This window comes from Choristoneura fumiferana, chromosome 18 (assembly GCF_025370935.1).
Source record: "Choristoneura fumiferana chromosome 18, NRCan_CFum_1, whole genome shotgun sequence".
Lineage (NCBI taxonomy): Eukaryota > Metazoa > Arthropoda > Insecta > Lepidoptera > Tortricidae > Choristoneura > Choristoneura fumiferana.
The window spans coordinates 6,530,526-6,552,476 of NC_133489.1; the positions used below are offsets into that span (position 1 = coordinate 6,530,526).

The window sequence follows — 21,951 nt, forward strand, 5'->3', positions numbered from 1 at the left end:
TCGGAATTTCTTATGACTAACGCATAGCGAGCGAAGTCACGGCTAAAAGCTTGTTATATCAAATATTTCTACAGGCATATTGTTCCCTTTAGGGTTCCAGTACCCGGGCGACCAAGCTTCGCTCCGTCTAAAATGCAAAAACACGCGTTTTCACAGATAAAGATCTAGCCTAGGCTAGATCGATTGTTTACCCCCGAAAACTCCCACATAGCAAATTTCATTGCAATCGCTAGAGCCGTTTCTGAGATTTCCGAAATAAGAATTTCACGTTTAAAGCTATAAGGTTATCTTAAAATTAAAAAAAATTACCGTCTGTATCTGTGAGTTTGTCTATAAAATTTTCTCAGAAACTGGTAAAGGGGGTAATTTGAAATTAGTCATAAATAAATTAATTAAGTAACATGGTAAGTAAATACTTATCTCAATATTTTCCGTACGCTCAGATCAAAACCCGACAAGCTGTTTTTGCTCTATAGGCAGGCTTTTAACTAGCTACTTACTTAAATAAAAGGAAACTCTTCAACAAAGTGTAATTAAATATCATACCAAAAGACAGCTATAAAACGTTGCCTTGTTTATTGAAACTTAGCTTCCGGTCTTTATCCAGTTTATGATAAAGAATTTACTTACTCGCAGCATCTGAATAATTTTTATTTTCGTTATATTTTTACTCTGCTTGAAGAAAAATTGAAATTTTCTGATTCAAAAGGTTCAATCACATCAATATTATTCCAATTTGTCGCTTTATTTCATTAAATATTAGCGCATTTAGTAGCCATTGAAACGTGAAAGCTTCTTTTACAAGCGACAAAGATAATGATACAAAAACGCTAATCAAATAACGTTCGCTAACGACAGTTCATTATTCAGTCGTGATTTCATGCGCCGCCCGAGGAAGCATACGCCCTGAAGGAAAGGAAGCTCTCTAGGGCGGGCGACTTCCTCGACAGCGGCGCCTCTAGCGTCGGCGGCGCGAACCTCCAGTTGCGCTGCCATTGGTCAATCCGCGTGACGTCAGCCCCCATCCGACCAATTGCGCGGTGGGCACTCGCGCCCGGCCGCAGTCCTCCTCGCGCCTCGGTCGTGTCGCTCTCGGCAGCCCCCCTCGCCCCGCCGCCGACCGTCGCCTCGCATTCTAGTATTGGGTGTCGCGGCGTGCAGTCATCGCGTGTGCCACCGGACTTAGTGCGCCGTTTGTGAGTGCTTCTGTTCCCGCGCTAGTGTCTCACTGTGTGCCGCAGGACCCGCTGCCGCGGAGGATGTTAACAGCGCACGGTGAGTGCCCGCCGCCGACACGCGGCCACGTGAACGCGCTCTATTTATAAAATGTAAACACACCGCTAATTTAATTTGAGACGATATTACTGTATTGCTGCTTAAAAGCGAGAGTAGGCGTCCGGTACGTGCCCCGCTCGCAGTCGCAAATTGCCAAGACCGCGCGCCGCGGCCGAGATTGACGAGTTCCTGTAAGACATACGGCGCTGATGTCCCATTGAATTATATGAATAACGACGAGCCGGTTAATTGTTTAGTGTATGGATTCGACGAGCGACCTTGGATTGGTTCAGGGCTGGCGATAGCACGATAACGTGACCTTGCTGCGAAGTCTCGCAAGCGCCGACCTGAGGCGCGCGCGCACGGAAAATGATCAGACGAGGATAATGCTGCCACAGGCATCACAAAGACAACACTGGTAATGCAAGACACGAAGAAGCCGATAAAGAAGCGATCGCCGCAAAAGTACCTACCGACTTGCAACGGATACTGGCACGTCTGAATGAATAAGTAGTTAAATTCATGAACGAGCCTGGTAATGAACCCTATGACTTGACTTTAAATTCACTGCCAAACAAATGTTCATCCTTGTTTGAGTACATCTCAATTAAGAACAAGTGAGACTGTTTAAATACCTAACAAATGAAACGGTTCAATGAGTAATTCAAATGAAAACAGGCGTCATCATTCCTGGCAAACACCAGCAACATATTGAGGAAATTACAAACGATTAATCCCATTATGCGACGGCGTCACGGCACTGTTATTAAGGGAGCAAAGATACAACTATTGCGACTTCATAATTAACGTCTCTGGAGTGCAACTGGTCATAAATCGCCCCCTTCAACGAACTAAATAGATATAATCCGCCCTACAGAACCACTTTCCACTATAGCTAGTGCAGTTTTTATAAGTCTGTCGAGTCCGTCCGGTTGAGATACCTCGATCCACTCGATACGGTTAGGCGCGATGCGTTGTCCCACGCTTTGGCCCACATACTCGCGTTTCTTACAATAACGTCTACATCCGATTAAAAATCCTTAAGTGTGAAATAAACGTCGCAAAACCGGTAGCCGACCTCAGCAAAACAATATTCCACCGCAGAATATTCCATTCCAAGCGTGCAATTCAGATAAGACAAAGTTTTTAAATGAATCATTCAAATTGAAGATTAATCTGACGTAGAACAGCTTTGAAAATCGAGTAGATTCGGGATTTACATTCGCATTTCGCGCCGTCAATGTTGAAAGAGTCGCCATATGTGTTACATGTGTGCTCTGTCTGGCGTGTGATACGCGGCGAAGTGGGAGGGAGACGGAGTAAATTCGCGTCGAGCGAACCGGCCATGCGAGATGCTCAGCCGTATCATAAATATTAATCAGGCAGTGGTGTCAACAGCCACCGCGTAACACGACACCGCCGCGATCCGCTGTTCGCCTCGTACTCGACTCGACGCCAGACAAGACTACTTCGCACTCCGACTATTTGCTTGCTACATATTAACCATTGCCATCACCAAATCGCATCGAAATTAAGCAATTAATTCATCGAGTTTTACTATAAACGATTCCAAAGTCACTATAGAATAGAATCCAAATGAGCATTTGCCACTTGCATCAGAATGTGGTTTAAAACTAATGATCATTTTACGAGCCCTTTGAAAGCAATAAAAAACGACGATAATTATTATCTTTTGCACATCCGTTACTGTTTACATTCAGCCATGACCTGCCCTACAGCTCTTCGAGTCCATTCGCGACTGCATTTGACGACAGCAGCTTTTATGGAAACATGATGCATATTTACGATATTATGAATACAAAAACAGCATAAATTTCATCGTTTAGTTTTATAGATTGCGCATGAAAGTTACATACATTATAAGGTGTCTGCCGCACTGGATGTAGAGGAATATGAACTTCAATCAAATTTTTATTATGGATACCGGTTTTGACCAGTGATGTATGGTCTGGTCTCAATAGAACGCACGACCCTTGTAAGGAACTCAATTGTTATAATGCAGCAAGTACATTAACAGCTGATGCTGTAAAGCCATGAATTCATGTAATGCTGACATAATTTTACCTTAACATGCAGAATTTCAATCTAAAAAATAAATAGTGCAAATAAACTATTGTATTTAGATATCTATAGAATTAAGATTAAGCAAAAAGGATACAACGAAAATACAAACTGAAACATGCATACACAGAAAAAAAACCAGAAAAATAGACCTGCGCTGGGAATCAAACCCAGGACCTCAGCATGCCGTGCTGCGTGCTATAACCCCTACACCACCACTGGACAGAAGTCTAGACACATATTTCTCCCATGCACCACACATTTCAGCCTGCTTTTTCCTTTCTAAGCCACTTAAGCTAATCTTTTCGTTGGATTTCACGGGATGACCGTAACAAATTTGGAGTTGAAATAAAAAATGCAAAAAGACTCCAAAAAACAATCTTAAAAACGATATACATACATTCATCCATCCATACATATACATACATTAAACTATGTTAAATGATAGTCATCATAATATTAAAATTAAAAGTTATGAAGGATTGAAAGAATTGTTGCAATAGATTATACTTATCATCCAGAGTTCGTGCTCGTGTGCATAAATTTTGGCCGTACGTTCCAAATGTAGATGAAATGAAACATTCTTTTTAATTCATCCTTAGAACTAAGTAACCATTAAATATTTTACTCAGTCACATTATGCATGCCATATTAATATCGCATTTTAAAAGATAGCTGAGCGATGTCAGCTTACTGATATAAGTAGGTATGTACTTAAAATGTAATTAAAAACGAGTTACCATTGCTGAGATGGCGGGTTAGGGATAATAAAGCTTTAATAGTACAGGTTCTGGGCGAATAGTGCGGTACCAGCACCAGCCCACCATCATTCGAAATTATCATGGCAAATGTCTTGAGGAACTGCTTCATATCGTTAGAAAAGAATACAATGAATACGATGTTCAAAACGATTTCTGATTTTTCGGGTAAGAAAGAAAAAACTTTATTTTAAAGGAATATAAAATATGGGAAAATAAAGCAACAGCGATATTTTTACACACTTCTACCGAATTAAATAATTAATTTATTTAGTATAAGACGAAAGAAGTCCTACGTGGGTACGTTAACAATGTAGGTACGTTAGTACATGCTATGTTCGAATGCTAACAAAAAAAATGTAGATACATTAATTAGTACGTGATCTAATAGATAATGAGCTTCTGATGATCAACACTTGGATAAATACATCTTACAATGAAGATAGGTCAAATAAATATTTAAGATTGTAGTACATAATGAAAGCAATGGATATTCTAAAACCTACACATTATCTAAAAAATTAGTCGGAGTTGAAACTGAAAAATTGCAAGTAAAGAATGAAAAATAAACAGAAACATGTAAGTAGTAACGAACCTGCTCGAGTGTTCAGACGCAAGATCAAGAGTCGCCCGGCCGTTTTTGCTCGACGACGATGCGTGTGAGCAACATTTGCGAAGTGTGTGTAAAAACGCTTTAGAGATCCGTAAATTAAAAGCATTACTTCTCTATGTTGGACTCACAAACTAAGTATAATTACGAATAGGTTTAAACTTTGCAGGATGGCAAAACAACAGTTATTGATGTAAAGGGTTTACAAAAAAGATACAGTTACACTAAATGGACCTTGAGTATTAGTCGTGGACTCGTGGAATGACTAAATGATGGTTTGCATATCATGTGATGTGATTCTTGTCGCAATTGATCAGATGTTGACTGAGCTATTTGAACTTGTTAAGAACGCTGATATTAAATTGCTTCCGACTAGCGTTAAAGAAAATCAAGTAATAATTTTTCGCGGAATCCTACCTCAAGATCTGACTCGCGCTTAAGATTTTTTGTCCGTTCCGTGTGTGTAGCGGTTTACTTAGTGGGCTCTTCACGTTCTTGTGGATGTGCGTGTTCACCATATTTTATATTATTTTTGCCTTCGTTAATATCGTCCGCTTTACTACCAAACACCAAACACTATATTGTCGTTATTCTTTAAATTCTTTAAATTAACACTGAATGTCAGCAATTGATAGCTTGATGATTTCGATTTCAAAGTATTTTGTACCTGTTTTGCATTAGAGACTTAGAGTATCCTGCCTATATTGATGTCATGTTGTGTTTGACTTTCAATGAAGTTTCTTGAAGATCACATGTAGATACGTCTTTTCAAAAAATAAATTATATAAGTACTTGCATTGTTGTGGTTGAAAAACATCTTGAACTATCTGCAAACATTAAAAATATATACTTACAATGTTCACACTGCAAATCAAGCACGTGTTTGTGTCAACATTTTTGCTTGTGTTAAAAAAACAATAAAGATCAGTAAGATTTCATACGTTCAAGACAGTTTCAAGTGTTAATTCAAGCCTAGACACGAAAAGTGCAGGAAAAAGCACGTTAGTATTCACTTCAGAGAAGGAAGCGTTTAGTCTCTACCGCCATTCAACTAACAACTTTATTGATAGTAGTTAAAAGGTCTCAAGTTTTTGCCGTGTGCAGATGAGAGTTGATACCTTTATCTTTCGAGACAACATAATAAGAGTCACGAGTAGTTGCGTAATATCGCTGACAATGTCGCTGTGTTTAATCGAACTATGTAAGTACATCAGTAGACGTGATTTTGATGTAGTTTTTCTTATGTCCTTAAACACAAATATTTTCTTTCTCGGACTTGACCCAGAGATAATATGAGTCATCAATCATTTAAACAAAAACAAATAATAACCAGTTTTGGTCTGAATGATCCGCAATTTTCTTAAAATGCAAAACGCTTCGACCTCGAAGAGTCCACTAACAATTTCTCGTATTTCAATTAGAAACCAGAAACCGACAGCGATGATAAAACTGCGAAAATCCCTCTTGACTTTACGAAGGGAATGCTTAATATCGCGAGATCTCAAATCTCGGAATTAAATTGACTTGTCTAGAGTTACTTCTATCTTAAGCCTTTATTGTTTCTACTAAATTTTCGCCTTTATGTTATAGTTAATGAAAATTTACAACTTGTACATTTACACGTTATTGTTGACGTTCAACTTGACATTTGACAAAAACTGTCGACTAGGATGCTTTAATCAGTAAAAAATCGACCAAGCGCGTGTATGGTCACTCACCGAGGATTGCGTACAAATTTGTAGTTATCTATGAATATATAGTAAGCAAAATACACACAGTAAAAGATTGTTTACTGACATAGACAGATATAATTTTTCAGATTTTAATTTATAACCTTTATACATTTTTTCAAGTTCATAGCACAACGGGCAGCACCCTATAGGCTTTAAAGTACCTTTTTTAATTACTCTATTTTTGATTGCGTAGACTTACAAGTTTAGTTTTTTCACTACTCCAAGGGGGGGCAGACTTAAGTATTAGGTATCGATTTCAGCTCGTGCGCGTGTTCCGGAGAAAAGGAAATGGACAGAAGGACAACAAAACCGACAGATGGACAATAAAATCCTAAGTGTTCCATATTTTCAAACGGATTACTAAGAAGTAGCATGTTGCTTTTTAATAACGTGTTCGTAATTGAAAGCAAACAAGGGATTAAGTAGCATTAAGACAAGGCAGCGTGGTATAATGAAATCTAAACATTCTCAAGTCAAGGAAAAGAGTGTCAACATCGATAGTATCTATCAATGAATCTATTCTAAAAATCGAATTTAATTGCAAGGAGAATCATTCTCTTAACACAGCTCAATTCACGTGACGTCATTTTTTATTCGTTGGAGTAGGGCTTGAATTTTAATTTATTTCGCGAGTTTGACGAACTCATACATCTTGATATTTTTCCTTTAATTTCCGATAAGCCCAAAAAACTTTTTAAATTCCAATTAGATTCTAGTTAGGTTTTGCGAATCCCGCCAGTTACTTCAATTTAATTTGATTAAACGACAAAAACTGGTCTGATCCAGCTTATAATTGCTCAAAATGTTCAATTATCCTGATGTTCTATACATATAATTATACAAGACGCTAGCAATGCGCATTACACATTCAAAATCTTCCGTCTGCCGACGGCCCGAGCATTGTGATAGATGCGAGTGATGGATGAGCTGTTATCAGCGCTGATAACCCTTCGCCCCTCCCTCGTGACTTCCCTCACCCTCCGTCACTGTGGCGACGTCTTAGCGAAAGTGCAACTGTTTGTACAACATCATTTACAACCATGTTGCATTCTACCGTTACATGTCATTACTGAAATTGTAAGGTTGACCCGGATAGCGCGACTCATCAGTTTCCGTGGCTTAAACGTTCACTTGTATTCATCAGTCTGTCATCGCAGTTGGAAGCTTGCCAAACTAGTTAAGACTCGACGACTGAAGCCTCAGATCAACAGATTCCCGACCAGCCAGCGCCCTTAGGAACTCTCTAGAAATTGTACGCAATCATCGATTCCGACTATTTACTAGCTCTTGTTGAATAACAAAATGATCAATAGATTTGCATTCCATTTCCATTGCCAAGGAGTTGTATACCTGTCACCAATCGTGACCACGCTGAACCTGCCAGACCGGCCGCACTATTCTCGCACTATTCACATTTCGACAACGTTTAAATTGACTCGATTGAATAATGCTGTCCTTTTCATGCGTTTGCCGTGTAAGTGGAACGGCTGTAGTTGCGCGTACGATTCGGGCATTGTATGGTAGTGAATAGTAAGACGAAACTGGCACAGTCTTGTGTTGTGTGTCCCCTATTCATTAGTGAACTTGGCGCTCGTCGCGTTATCGCACGCCGCGGCTAATGGCTCTATATCAAATATTGACTGTTTCACTATCGCCTTACGTCATCTAGTAGTCTTTGAAGGTTGACATTTGAAAAAAGAATGGAATTACCTTTTCCTTATTCAAAATCCAGATTCCTTTTTTTTTTTATCGTTGAAGCTAGGATATGATTCAAATAGTACCTACTCATTTCGCCGTTTTATGTTTGACTTACTATTTAACTACAAAGACTTTACTCGCAGCTTCACACGTTATCCGGAATTCCGGGATTTTATTAAATTCTCAGTTTTAAAATTAGAACATGGAATGTACTCAACGTTACATATAAAACACCCGCGACAAACATTTGATTGCGGAATTCGTTTCAATCCGGTGAGAATATCGGGGTAAAAAGTAACCTAAGTGTTATTCCCGACATTAAACTATCAACATACCAAGTTTTATCCGAATCACTCCAGTCCTTTTAGAGTAAAAGAGTAACAAACATACATACATACTAATACACTTTCGCAACTGTAATATTAGTTAGTAGTATACTGTAGAAATTTCCTAAGGTCATAAGCAAATATTATTGCAGATTGATAAGACGACCCCGCATTGTCTACAGGCTGCCTTGCCACCCGCAGATAGGTATATGATCACTTTGTTTATTGCACACGGATGTCATGTTGTTATTGTTAAGTATAAATGAGATAGTTTAATTTCTCTTAAATCATTTTGAACTCAATCAAATAACATCAAAGAAGCTAAAACAAAAGGTAAAGTTCCCAGTTAAATTTTGTTATTCAGAGCAAAAGTGTATAATTAAGAAACGGAAACTGGATTCGAGTCGAACAATAATCTACCTACGTAGTTTGGTTTATCTGAAGTTCAGAAAACTCGCCTCGAGATGTTTGCTGGAAATTTGAAATCAGCCCACGTCCGCGTCCGTGGGCGGTGGGGATGGATGAATGAAAACGCTTCGGCGGTTTTCGGAAATTGTCGTGCGTCTCCGTCGCTCAAGGTCGCCGGAGAGGGGGGCGACCCATTTTAACGGAGATCGATGGGAGCGCCCTAGAATCACCCTCGGATTTGGGTGTTTCAGTTTTGTTCAACGTGCGTTTTCAATGTCAAGTGATTCATGTTGAGTTAGTCAACCCCGGCCCGGCTCGGGGTAGCGCTCTGTCGATTACGGCTCGTTTCCGTGCTGGCGCTGCTAATGGCGGCTCAACACGGACTCACTTGATTCAAAGTCAATGTAGACACACAAACAGAAAAAACGCTTCTGATAATGCCCACGCTCTAAAAAGCTTCCTCACCCTAAAAATCCACCAAGATTCTTTTGTTGCCAAGATGGTTGCAACTTGCGTTGATAGACAATTTTTTCTCATCGAATAATAAACATGAAATTGATTTTGAACATATATAACAACAGTTAGAATATAAATATTCTAGCACTTAATTTATAATTCCCTGGATTTGTATACAATGTTTCGCGTAATAAATTCTCAAGTTTAGTGAAACAGTTTCGTGCTCCAGGGACTGTGAATAAAGTAACAAATTTTATAAAACATGGAAGTTTTGCTACATTTCAACGATCAAAGTATGTAATGATTTCTTTGCCGATTCTTTTAAAATTATTGTAATTCTTGAGATGACTTGTAAAGGCCGATATGCCTACATATTTGTTGTTGGATGTAGACTAGTGTCTGCAAATTCTTCAATCTGACTGTATCATGATGCGTGCAGTTTCTTCCAAATATCTTCTTCTTAATCGTACGCTCTTGGAGTTATGGTCATCTTGTAGATTAGTTGCGTCTTTTGCGAGACTTCGCCATATCTTTCTGTGCGCACATCAGTAAGTAAACACTTTAGAAGACTTATTTATTTATTTATTTGCCAATAAAAAATTACAGCATTACAGTAAAACCAATGCGCTGTAAAACTCAAATTATACTTACAATAAAAAACACAAAAAGACATTAAAAACAAAAAATAAAGACTTAATGAAGTTTGTCCATCTTGTGGGCGTGGGGAGTTCACCCACGATAAATTGGCCCCTCTACTTTTCCCTGTACCATCAATCGCTTCAATGATCTTTCGTTGCGAATAATATGTCCAAACATCTTGAATATTCGCACTTGCACAGTATCGGGTCAAATATCGGGATCGGGAGTGCGCTAAAAGTAATCACGGTGTGCATACACACACTAATGTAACAAATACTAATGTACAGTCAAATGTAAAAATATGAAATTATTCAAAGTTTCAAAAATAAGTAACACAGACTCTTATTCCGATGCAATAAGGCCGAAGTAACATATTTCTGAGTGATTCGAATAGATACTTATTTTTCTTATCAACTGTGAATCATTCATTGATTAAAAACTGTTATTACAAAATCTACTAAGAAAGATTACTGTCGTATTAAATATGCACGTCACTTATATAGTCGTCGAAGAAGTATAAAACCTGTATCCATTGCCATTTCTCTCACGAAGGGGGTGATTACTACTTAGAAGAAAATAACCCATTGCGTACTGTGCCATTATTCGAAATTTCCTAATGTGATAAGTTACTGCAATCATCGCTGTATTACACATGTGTGATTATTGCACGATGTGAGATAGTTATTATTATTATTATCATGGGACACTTGACACCAATTGACCTAGTCCCAAACCAAGTAAAGCTTGTATCATGGGCACTAGGGAACGAGTAAACATACCTACTTATATAGATAACTGCATACTTAAATACATATTAAACATCCAAGACCCGAGAACAAACATTCGTATTATTCATACAAATATCTGCCCCTAAACTGATAATAAATTAAGCAAGATAGGATAGCATATTGATTAGCGATGTTCAAATTTACGATAAACATGGTGGGTGAACTTAAAAATTACCAAATTATGAAGCAGATATTATTGTAAGTTTAGTAAAAATGTGCTAAAATTTAGTGCAAAGAACAAAAAAGAATAAAATTTGTCCAAGAGTGAGATCTTTTCAATGCTTCTTCATAACTTAATTGTCACTTAAAGTACCTAACACTCGTAGCGAGCATTTACAAGTACTCTCCATTTTTCAGAATCTCTCGAGCGTCATTTATTCTTCTCTCCCATTTTAATCTTTCTACGACGAGACTTATAAATATATCCCTTCTCGTGAATGGTCCATACCTGTGATATCTTTTATCCCTAGAAAATGGTAATGAAAGTGCCACAAACGATAATTTGCTTATAAATTGACTTAATTTACTTTCAATGTCTAAAGTGCGTGCCGAGCCGACTCTTACATTTGGCGAAGCCGTGAAAAGACTAATGAGATCGTTCTGTCAGTCTCACATAGGCTTACCATCTCTCAGTATTTATTCTCTCTCTTCTTAGGATTACAGCCGGATTTTATTAATCTCAGGAAATCACAGAATTTTCAATAAAATGATCTTCTTTTTACAAGTTTTTATTTAGTTTCACCTGTCCCGTTGTCTGTCTGTTTGTAGTCAAATCTACAATACTACAATACAATACAATAACTCTTTATTTCACACCAACACATTGATATGTAGCAGTACAGAAAAACAGGTATATAAACAGAGACTTTCTGAGGTAAGCAATAGGCGGCCTTATCACTTCAGAGCAATCTCTTCCAGGCAACCTTTACAATGGAATGGATGGAGAAGTAAGGAATAAATTTTAGCAGGTGGTGAATTTACATTACATTACAGCAACATCAAGAATACATAACCATTTATACAGTACACATACACAACAAATCCTAATAGATAGGTAGATAGATAACAACATTAACAACATACTCATAAACAAATTAACAGTTATAACATTCACACGCAAGACGACAGATAGTGCTCCCTAAGCATAAACTTGAAGATAGGCAAGGACTTAGCGCGCCTTATGTCTATCGGCAGGGAGTTTTACAACCGAGTGGCCTGCACAGTTTAAGAATCAACGTATAATTTAGTTTGAAAGAGGGACAGTAAGGAGAAAGTTTTGAGACCAACGAACAGAAGCAACATAGCTAAATCGCTTTTTGAGGTAGCAAGGAGTTGCAGGGTTAAAGAAAATGACGTAGAGAAGATGGAGTATGTGAGAGTTTCGGCGAAAGCGGATAGGGAGCCACTTGAGCTGTGATCGAAAATAAGAAACATGATCATATTTACGTAGGCCAAATATGAACTGAATGCACAGATTTTGAATTCGCTCAAGTTTATTCAAATGCTCTTCTAAAAGATCGGGATAACAAATGTCAGCATAATCGAAGATAGGGTGCAGTAAAGTCTGTACAAGCGCACAAATTAAATAAGATCAAATTAAATCTAGCAAATTAAATTCGATCAACTTTCAGTAGTCGGATTGATTTGTAATTTGGCATACTATATACTTATGTAAATTGTGTGACAATACAATAATCTGGTAGTGACATCCTGGTGCATGGTGGTCCGGCCAGGATCATCACCGCAGGACGGAACTCTTCAACAGTTAAGGGCATCGACTTGAATTTATGCAAATGTATAACAGTTTGGGTGGCAATGCAAGTAAATTCGACAAAAAGTAGTCAGCAAAAAAAGCTTGTACTAAAAATGAAATTTACTTAAAAGTTCAAAACGGCAACAAATTTTCACTGTACGTTTGGAGACTAATTTAAAAATTAATGCATGGAATTGATGTAAGCTTGACTGCTGAGAATCCTCGGGACATAAAATTATTAATATTTTGACTTTTTTAAATTGCTTAATATGATATGTCTTTAAAAATAAAACGATTTTTTTTCTCAAGTTCCTAGGATTTTTCGAAAGAAATCAGATTGTTTCTCTGATATTTCTTTATCTGGTAACTCTAGTTTCACTAGCCTGCACAGTAATGTGTAAGTAACAGAACATGCTCTGTATTTCAAGAAGCTTCATTCCTTTTACTAACTTACCCTTTCTGACGTTTCCCATAATTTCAAGATTTCCTTTGCAGTAAAAGTTTCATGGTTTTTCAAACGCTACCCAGTGCATTGCTATTGCTGAGCTTGCACCACCGAGCCTAATACGGTATTTGACTATTTTGTATATATGTTTTATAAATTGAAACTACACAATGCCTTTTATCGAATAGAAAAACAATTTTTAAGCTACCTTTACAAATAACAAAGTTATGAAGGTTTGAAATTCAAGATTAGACAGAGAAAGACAAACTGGCATGTGACGTCACACGCCAGTACCGCCATACTTGCTGCATAAATAAAAGCGTTTGAGAAAGAGACAGGTATATAGATTTTTCAAAAAATTCACTATAAATCCAATTTTCAACCGATTTAAATTTTCTCTTCGCTAAACACTATCTGTATATCTATATTTTCATAATAATATTAAGATATGGCAAAATCAGGAGTTGTCAAATACCGTATTCTTCAAGTTCTTCATTAATAAATTTTTAACAGAGTAGGTACAGTACAAAAATACCAAAACCAAACTCTATAATTTAGTGTTAACCTTGTCCGACAGTTATTATACCAGTGTCACTCAACTAACAGGCTTTTGAGACAATAAAAAGACACTTGTATTCATATACCATCTGACGTGGGTTACAATTCGACATGCTTTTAATCAATACTACTTTCAATACCACTAGGAATATTTGTAAGTAAATAATTATACCATTAAACAGTAAGGGAGAACTTAGTAAGTTTATTAATGAATTCAATTGTTGTTTTGTTTCATTTCAATCAAGTTTTCTACCTAGGATATATTATACCACTATCGCCTGGTTAAGCAAAATTGAATGAACTCTAGTGTCTATGACAAATTCCAAAGACGATTCGTGTGCCTAACCAATGACGTTAGTTTAAATTAACCGCCAGTAATTTGACATTATACCTTAAAGAAAAAATAAGTATTATTATTATGAAAGTTATTCCATGTAGCAAAATATTTTTATCTTTCCTACCGTACTCATTATCTGCTGATAATGGTATCTTTACATCACGTGCTTCGAATAACTCTTGTAGATCAAAATTCACAATTTTGGCAGTCTTATCAAAAGTGTTTAAATAATATTTGCCATCTGTTGTCGACTAAAACAATGACATAACATTTAATACAACAACAGATACGCATAGAAACTACGTTTCATTTCACATCGTAACGTTTTCACCTAAGTATCTATCTTTAATTCAAAGTAAAAGTTCTGAAAAAATTACATCCTTTTTAGGGTTCCGGAGCCAAAATGGCAAAAACGGAACCCTTATAGTTTCGCCATGTCTGTCTGTCTGTCTGTCTGTCCGTCCGCGGCTTTGCTCAAGGACTATCAATGCTAGAAAGCTGTAATTTTGTACGGATATATAGGTAAACTATGCCGACAAAATGGTACAATTAAAAATTAAAAAAAATATATTTTTAGTGTAAGTGGGGCGATTTTTTTTTCTCATCCAGCCCTATAGTGTGGGGTATCGTTGGATAGGTCTTTTAAAACCATTAGGGGTTTGCTAAGACAATATTTCGATTCAGTGCTATGTTTGCGAAATATTCAACTTTAAAGTGCAAATTTTCATTAAAATCAAGCGTCCCCCCCCTCTAAAATCTAAACCGGTGGGTGGAAAATTTTAAAACATTCAGGATGGTAGCAAGTATATCAAACTTACAAGGAAAACTATAACGGTTAAGTTTTCTTGATAATTATTAGTAGTTTAAGAGTGAATAGCAGCCTAAGGTTTAAAATATACTTAAACTTGACATATTCCGTACAAAATACGAAATCCTTAGAAAAATATTAGTTATTTTTTTCGTAATGGCTACGGAACCCTACTTCGGGCGTGTCCGACACGCTCTTGGCCGGTTTTTTTGACGTTTAATTTTAAGCTTTATATAAAAATGCTTCCCAGGCATAAATGAGAATCAGAAACATTCGAGTTCAATTACAAGCTATAACATGCACCATAATTACCAGGACCAGAACACACAGTCCATATACAATTACTGTGAATTTATAATAATAATGAACGACTATAGACGGACGGTGGCCATTAAAATTGGATGAAAACTCGTACTCAGAAACACCACGTAGTTCATCATAAGTAATGCAGGGTTTTACACGTCGGACTCGCTAGGCCGCCTTTCGCCCTTGACCATGTCTTGACAAATTCAAGTGTTCTAAAGCCCTTCAACTTTGTCGCTGGAACCATAAAGGCCATACAGACATGAAACTTAGCGGGATATGTTATCAATAAATAACAAACCTAAACGTGTAAGTTACAGTTCGAATGAATTTTAACAACCGCCTTTGCATAGCTACTTCAAGACTTTCGTGTAATAATAGTCAGTTGCATATAATTAGTTAACTTTAAACCATTGAGATATGTTAAAGCTTCACGCCGTTATTTCAACAATAAAGGTCGTCGCGATCTATCGAATTGAATTATTCACCTGCTGATGATTTGATTGGCGGAGACTTCCTGCGCGCGATTTGCGAAACCGTCTCATTGTCTCGTCACTTCCTCAACCTTGGCTGCACAGCTTAACTAGATATATCAAGCAAAATATAATATCATCAAAATGCTAATTGATCGAATGCGATACTTAATTTCCGCTTTACATGACCTTAGGACCCGGCCATGGAAAATTTACGAATCACCGTGCCTTAAGGAATAGAATAGAATAGAAATCATTTAATTCTCTAAGGCTGCTTGAGTAGAATTTTAAAGACCTCATTACTAGCCAATACTACTAGAAATATGTGTTTTTCATTCAATTACATCTCAGAGTGAATAAAATTTGCGTATAACATAAACATATACATTGCTTTTGTTCCCAGATCCTTGACCATTATTTATATTGAAGCCACCTTTAAGCACAGCTTTCAATGGCGAGTGACTTTTTAAATCCGCTTTCAAAAGATACAGGTCAACACTCAAAAGGACCGCAATGCTCCGCAGTGCACCGGAATGCACTTCAGTGCAGTTGATTACTTCATTTGAAACACGGCAGACTGAATAAAATGGTCCTTGAGATAATTCCTTGCACTAGCGCGCAATCTGAGGCACAGGAAACTACGCAGTATACGCACAGAGCAATGATTCGCCCGAAGAAGACTGGTTTATACCACTCAAATAAAACTTGTAGATACAGATTTAAAATTCACATAATTGCGCTTTTAAATTAAAAAAATCAAAGTTAATGGCACACGACATAGTACCTACATATTTTTCCAGGCTTACTCAATTCAGACGATTTGCTAACAAATTTATAACATACTATTAAAATTCAAAACCAGATTGTGCTCAAAGGAACAAAAACAACCAGTCTAGTATGAATTAATGCAAAATAATGAATAATCAAATGTGTTTTGGCCGGCCGAGCCCGAACAAGGTCAGAAGGCTGCTTACTATGAAAAACCACAATATTGTGAGCGATTAGCGACGTTGTCAACCGAATTTCGTAGTACGAAGTGCGCGTCGGAATCTATTAGCTAAGACCTAAGCGATAACTAATTCTGATTAACATTCATTAGGCGTACAGTGGTACGGGGTGCTACAATTACGTTACGTAACGCTCATTTGATGCACTGGCGCCAAACGATAGCTCTCGACAAACACCAGCGGCTTTATTTTTGTTAATTAAAACGTTCTTGACTGTCTTAGCAAATTAGCACTGTCTTGCGGGTAATTGTTGGCACTATATTGAATTTTGGAATGTGGAACAGCTATTTATAACCGAAAGATGGGCCATGTGAGTTCCCGGAAAGATTTCAGTGATGACTGGCTACTAATGGTGATGAACTGGTTTCCTATCAACGAGTGAAATTGTTGGAAGATAAGTGGAAGAGGTTTAATTGACAGATTAATTTTACGTCTAGCTACCTGTGTTGTCGATTTTGATGGATGATCATCTTTAGTGTTGTAATCAAATATAAATAAAATTTCTTTCCCTGTTCAATGTGATATAAGATTCTATGGAGAGATCAAAGCTAGACGCATCATACTTGCACTTGTACTGTTTGAGGTGAAGCCACGAGTGTGCTAAACTGTTGATCCTCTTTAACACGCCGTAGCTTTCCATGATAAATAAAAGTAAGTATGCACACAACAAGAAATCATATTCAGAATTGTCTGCGCAAACAGCTTAGCCTCGGACGAACAGAAAAAAATATACGATACCACGTAAACAACTCTCGATTCTTTAATCCAACTTTTACCAAACCTCAAACATTCGCCGTCGATTCGCGGAAACAGATTTTTTAAAGCGACGCTTCACGGTCAATGTCGGGGCGGCCTTGCGGCTCACTCGACCACGGCGTACGCTCGATTACCAGCAAAATTGTACCTGGTTATGTAACAGATTAGTTGCTGAAATGTCTATCGGCTAACCAAATGGTGCGATAAGCTCCGAAATTGCAATATAAAAGAGATGCGGCAGGCGTCACAAACGACGGTGTTTTGATTATACTAAGTTAGCTTCCTAAGTTGTTTTGGATTAACATCTTCCAAACTTACTTTCGAGTGTATAAACTCGACAATGTTGGTAAGACTGACGATTCTTAGGGCAAAATATTTCATAAAAATGTTGTCAGTTGCAAAACACAATTTTTTCGAGTGAACAGTTAATTTCAGTAGCTTTTATCCTCTAAATTGAAGCACACAACAATGACATCATTTATTGTGTTATGAGGTCAGAAACAGTCATTCGTTTTGGTCATAACCAACACAGCATCGGCAAAGAGATTTCCTTGTTTCGTTAAAAAATATTAAAACTACATTTATATATAGTTGATTCAAGTTTATCTACGTCACTGAATTAACTGATTTGTATTAAATGTGTTTTGTTAAAATGGTTTCCGCCTCTTTTTACGCTACCGTTACATTCCGCTCCACTGGATACGAATTACTGGTTGAGATTGTGAAATTACCTTTTATCCCGTACGCGTACGAATATGGTTTCTCAGATCACGATACATTATTCTTTACGTGACATGCTCTTTACATGTCAATCTGTTAGAGAAAATAGGTAAGCAATTTGTTAGTAACGTTAAAAAAAGTTCTGTGGCTGAACAGTCAACATCTAGTCATGTACCCAAAAAACTTAAAGCTGATGTTGCTTAAGGTGTAGACAAAGAAAAAAAGATTTAAGGAAATTCACACGGGATAACAAAGAGGACGAAGAGTTAAATGCAAATATTTTAAAAAATAATGACAATGTTAACGTTACAGTAATTTAAAATGAAATAGGAGATAGAAAAGTGTAACTGCATAAATCGGCAATAAAGGTCTGCGCTTTCACAACAGAACAGATAAGAAAACGTCAATAACAACAATCGGTTGCAAGTCAACGACACTAGCGTAAGTACTAAACATTAGTTTTATCAAGTAGCCATTACTCGCCGCAGTATTTTTAGCCTAGGCCACACTAAAAATAGTACAGTTACGTATGTATTACTGAATTAATATTTCTAAAAACGGATCGTCTACGGACCGCGATAACGGACGATAGCGCGTGACGTATCGCGCCGACATATTAGATAGCTTGTTTTCAACGACTGTTAATTGTTATTTAATGTGGATATTAGCAAGCAAATTTTGTTAATTCTTATTTTTAGGGTTTCGTATTCAAATGACAAACAGAACCCTATTAATTTCGCTGCATTGTTCATCTGTTTGTACTCGTACAAAATGACTCCACACTGCGTATAAGCTAGCCTAGTGTCGCTTATTGTGCTAGATCTATGTAGTGCTACTTAGAAGTATTGGTCTGCGAACACGGATCTTTAAGGAAACACATAGCGAATATTTTGACTTACCCGCTAATTTATCTGGCACCCCCGGTGCCCGGTACGACAGTCCGATCCACACTCCTATCTTACAGTAGCGAAATACTTTTTGTTTTCTTAATTAGTTTCAGCATTCTAAAAATGAAGCTGGAATATGATCGTTGCTTTAATTTGTATGCTAGTAACACGTGTACACTTCGCTATCTTTGTATCTACGTGTTTGAAATTCGGTCATTGTATTAACATCTCCGTCAATAACAAGAAAAATCGTAGTGTCTTTTGCTCTTACGAATAATTTTATGAAAAATGATATACTTTACTATATAATATCGTCTGAGACATTATTTTCTTTAACATATGGGTTTTCTTCTTCTAACCTCTTGCGGGTTCTTTTTTATTCTACATCTTCTTGCTTTTTTGCATCTTACATCGCAATTCCGTGCAATCATCTCAGGAATCTTCCGAGTAAACATGTAATTATATTTGTTAAAAAAATAAAAGAATGACGTCAGCCGGTTGTAACAAGTAATATTATGTTATGTATATCTAGCTACATCTGTGTGCGTCTAGTCCACAACCTACGCACACATAGCAGCGTGCGGTAGGACTTGTTTAATGCATAAATAGTTGTCGTGTTTTTATGTCCACCTTTAAATTCGTATTCGTTTTAGAATATCACATTTCCTAGACTATTATTTTACTGAGTACTGTGATATAATATATGCAATTTTATCTCAATAGTATGTACCGTCATCTTCAGATGCTCGAATAATGATATCTAGCGATCGTGCAATTACACCACTGTTTCTCTACTTCACAAGAATTACCACATTTTGTAAGTCACTTTAATTATTATACAAAAATTTTGGTTGCATTTTTAACAAGACATCTCTATGAGCAATTAAACACAGAGCCTCATCAATAAAACGGTTAACTAACGGTTCACAGAGGTCGTGCGTGAACAATTTAAAAACAAATGCAGAATAGTAGAATAGTGGTATTTTTGTTCTAAGTTCTAGAACAAGGAGTCCAAATGATATTGTCAAAGTTTAGCTCGACGGTTTGGCTGAATTGTAACAGCTGACGAGTAAACTGGAGTAAGCCCTCAGTCATAGTATTGTGAGTGAAACTTGCGAAAATATGGAACATAACATGGGATTAGCTTCAAATCCGGACAACGCAAAATTTTGTTCACGTCTTTTATGAACAAAGCAAAGTCTAAAGGTTATATTATTTTTTTATGCGCATGTTTTGCGCTTGTCTAACTTTAGCCCATCATTCCGGAAAACGGATAAATCAAAAAAGAAATTTCAGATATAAGGTAATAAATCAATTTAGTCAATTTACTAGATCACGTCATACAAATCTGTTCAAATTCACTTAAAGTGTACCAACAACAAGCAAAAACGGTAATTAATTTATTAGCTACAAAAAGTTCCGGTTGATAAGTTTTATATAAAAAAATCAGAATGGTTTGATAAACTATGTGTTTAAGACAGGAAAAAATAGACGACTTATAAAATAAGTATCTAAGTATTTATAAATAACAATGAATGCATTTATGAAAACAGAATCATTGTGAAATATGAACCAAAAGAAAATTTTTGAAGACACATCATCACGTTGATCATGGTTAGCTTGTTTACAAGAAAGCTATTATTATATCTTAACAAAGTGGGTATATGGCAACAATATAATTTTAAAGCAAGTACAGTTATAAAACAACGTTTCTAGAGACTCTTTTTAATAAAACAATATTAGTCATGGCGCTAAATCCAATCAACTTTAAGCCAGTCTGTGTGTAAAAATAGAGTGTGCTTCATATTATATTTTAGACAAGATGCTATGTAAAGATAGTTTGATCGCTGGTCCTTGGCACTGTTGAGTGTATTCACTCAACAAGGCCATTATTTGAGGGTACAGATGTCTCAGAAAAATCGAGTCAATACTTTAAACAATTCACCGGCAACATGATATCGTTTCTCGCCGAAAACATGAAGTTGTGCGCATGCGTTATCGTAAACTCTTAATATTCATTGCGTGTAAACATGACCTAACGATTATCGGCCGACACCGTCCTATCCGGACGAGATAATTGAGCGAAATAAGTGCACATGTTATTAAAATAAAACAAAAATATTTTTCTACTTATTTATAATGATTTGACACCATTTTTAGGTAGAGAACTGTAACCAATTAGAAATTTGCTACCGTTTTGCATTGTTTTCGATTATTTAGTTTATTCCAATAGCTACCTATTAGTAATACAAACTTTAAAATTTAAACTGATCAATCCGATTTTTTTTTACCATTTTCTTTTTAAATATGTTTATTCATTACGTCTCTTGTACAGATAGTAGTGTATGATTTACTACGTCAAGATATGTTTACATATAATTAACTGTCACATTTCGAAATTCTGGAAGGTTTTGTGACAAACGATGCTATATAAAAGTCTCTCGGGAAGATCGTATAGCAAATGAAGCACTGAAAGACGTGATGCGGCCAGCCCCTTCCACAGACGATTACCCTGAACCGTGTCAGGCGGACGAAACAGGTCACGCATTTTATTTTATCGCACAGACCGCAGATTCGCAGCGCCATACTCGTACCCAGGAGTTTGCGACCAGCGCCATGAAAAGTTTAATAAGATATTTTAAACTAAGAGATACTTAATAACAATATTTTGTAACTGTACCTATTGATAATTTGAAATCGTTGAATACCGTACTCGATTACCACCTTAACATAAATGTAGTTGGTGTCAAACTCAATGCAATTGGTCATAATTAAATAGGGTGTCTATTCAGAAGTCGATTAAATGGTCCGCTAAAATATTGGAGATAATTATTAAATAGAAGTTTTACGAGAATTGTGTAATAATTACTCCTATTGTGAGTCACACACATCAATAAAATATTTTTTCAGTTAGATGAGGAAAATTACCCTAATGCATCAGAAATCTAACTTACCTTATATCTAGCGAACGAATCAATTGTTTTTAATGTGGGATAGTTACTAGTAGAGGTTGTCAAATGAATTGTGTTTATTCCTACATTCCACTTAAATGAAGATACTTAGAGCTGTAACATATTTTGAAAGAAATAAAAAAGTTTCAGAATGTAGGTAATCGATATTCTGCTACAAAT

The 21,951-nt window shown here is 36.6% G+C and overlaps 1 protein-coding gene across 7 annotated transcripts in view; it reads left to right on the forward strand.

Moving 5' to 3' along the window:
- The first annotated feature begins 1,064 nt into the window (after nt 1-1,064).
- LOC141438025 (myocyte-specific enhancer factor 2-like) overlaps nt 1,065-21,951 on the forward strand; it is a 68,756-nt gene continuing 47,869 nt past the window's right edge. For 6 of the 7 annotated variants that reach the window (XM_074101655.1, XM_074101654.1, XM_074101660.1 and 3 more), the window contains exon 1: nt 1,065-1,275. The gene's annotated coding sequence lies outside the window, so the exon portion shown is untranslated. Of the gene's footprint in view, nt 1,329-21,951 lie in introns of all 7 variants that reach the window. The other variant, XM_074101656.1, reaches the window with a different exon arrangement.